At 39.2% G+C, this 2300-nt stretch overlaps 1 pseudogene; it reads right to left on the bottom strand.

Moving 5' to 3' along the window:
* Window positions 1–1440: 1440 nt before the first annotated feature.
* On the bottom strand, window positions 1441–1997 carry LOC114905104 (annotated as a pseudogene).
* Window positions 1998–2300: the final 303 nt, after the last annotated feature.

The following is a 2300-nucleotide window of genomic DNA, read 5'->3' as shown; positions in this document are numbered from 1 at the left end:
CTTAGCCATTAAAAAGACTAAAATTCTGCCATTTGAAGCAACATGGATGGACCTAGAGAATATTATGCTTAGTGAAATAAGTCAGAGAAAGACAAATACTGTATAATATCACATATGTGGAATCTAAAAAAATCAAGAATACAAATGAATGTATATGCAAAACAGAAACAGACTCATAGACGTAGAAAACAAACTTGTAGTTACCAAAGGGAAGAGTGAAGGGGAAAGGGACAAATTAGGGGTATGAGGTTAACAGATACAAACTACTATGTTTAAAATAGATAAACAACAATGATACACTGTATAGCACAGGAAATAATAGCCATTATCTTGTAATAACCTATAATGGAGTATAACCTGCAAAAATGCTGAATCACTATGCTGTACACCTGAAACTAATATAATATTGTAAAGCAACTAGTTCAATAAAAAAGAAAAATATATATTGCTTTTATAATCAGAAAAAAATCTATATAACCAAATGGGCTAATGCAGTTTTATAATTGTTCACGGTTATGGACATTTACTTAGAAACAGTAAGCATATTAAAAGATATTATGTATTGCCTATTTTAGGAAAATCCACCCTTAAAGTCTAATCCAAACTCAAATAGTCCTTTGAACACAAAATAGTGCTTCCTTCTAGAGAAATATTACAGTTGGAAATGATTTTATTTAAAATGTTATGATTTGGAAACTTGAGGCTGGTTAGTTCATTTCTTAGTCTATGCTTAGTTATATGTTACCTCAGCCTGTCTATGCTCCTTGCTACATCAGGTCCCCCAATGATTATTAGCTACTTTATGGGAGGCATCGGGTTCTATCTTCTAATCTCCCACTGTTCTTTCATAAATAGGTAATAATGATGATAATAACAATAACAGTAATAATAAAACATCTATTTACCATCTAAATTAGACATCATAGGACATCATCTCTTGTCATTACAACCAAATGGAATATTATCATCATTTTACAGATGAGGAACATGTGCAAGAGAAATTAATTTGCATAATCTCACAGTCCATTAGGTGGTAGAACCTAGATTCAAAAGGAATCTTTTATTTTATAAAAGAATACAATAATTATATCTTAATCCTTTAAATATAATATTTCATCTTTTGGGAGACATTGAAATCCTTGAGGAATGAAGAATGCACATTCTGGCAGGAATGTTTCTTCTGCAGATGTATGTTCTTCCTGTACCACAGAGCACACAGAGAGGCTCAAGTACAACATTAGATATGAGAGAGCTTGTTTTAACCATGAACATGTTTCACGGGGCACAAAAGCTACTGATTACCTCATCAATTACTGAAGTCAAATCTGCTTCCTTCTTTCACATCCCCCACAGGCATTTTTTTTTCCTCACTGACAAACTGTTTATTGAATTTTGCCATCAGTATGGGGTGTCTCTTGTTGTATCTTAGAATCCTAGGATTCAGGGAGGTGGTAAATTGGCAATGGTGAATTTGGGAATCTGGTATCCCAAAAGTACCTTCCGCTCTACCCCTGATTCTACAGTGGCTGCCAGGCGGATCGCCCCTCCGCTGGAGCCGTCCCGCTCCATGGCCAAAGCGAGAGCTGCCCCCCTTCTTGGGGGTCCCAGCCCGTAATGATGATTCTTGCCGTCAGGTCTTCTGGGTATCGGTAACTCATCTCCTTGAAGAGGCTGGCTGACGTGTGTACCAGCGGAGGCTCATTCCGCTCAATGCTGTGGAAACCAAGCGCTACTGCCTGGCTATCAGCTGCTGAGCCTGAGCGGCAGCAGAAAATACGATCATGAATAGGGGTCAGCTTGTCAGTCACTCGATTGGCGATGTATGACTCAGTGGTTGTTCTGGAGTCGGCTCCTAGAACCACGCCCCAATCAAATTGCACGGCCATGAGAGTGGTCCCTGTTGAGACTTTCTGGTTTTCCCAGTTGCGGGTAATGGCCTCAGGCCCATAGGCTGGTGCTGGCTGCGCTCCCCGAGCAGCTACTAAGGTGTCCGCCATCTTCTCCTCCCGTACGGCCACAAAGCAACTGTCGTAAAGCACCACAACTCTAGCCCTTCCAAAAAGTCTCCAAGGAAGAATTATAATACTGTATGTTAATATTCCAAATATTTAAAAATAATTTCTCTTCTTAAAATCATGTCTGACATTTATCTATGAGAAGGTGCCGCCTGCTGTAATGAACTGATCATTAGAGAAGGAAGGAAAAGTGGACCAGCAGACCAAAGAATCCAAACTACAGTGTGTGTATATATGTGTGTGTGTGTGTGTGTGTGTGTGTGTGTGTGTGTGTGTGTGTGTGTG

This window comes from Monodon monoceros, unplaced genomic scaffold (genome assembly GCF_005190385.1).
Source record: "Monodon monoceros isolate NGI ecotype Baffin Bay Population unplaced genomic scaffold, NGI_Narwhal_1 Super_Scaffold_21, whole genome shotgun sequence".
NCBI classification, from domain to species: domain Eukaryota; kingdom Metazoa; phylum Chordata; class Mammalia; order Artiodactyla; family Monodontidae; genus Monodon; species Monodon monoceros.
Note: the sequence above shows the minus strand (reverse complement) of the source record. Positions and strands in the feature narration are given on the sequence as shown.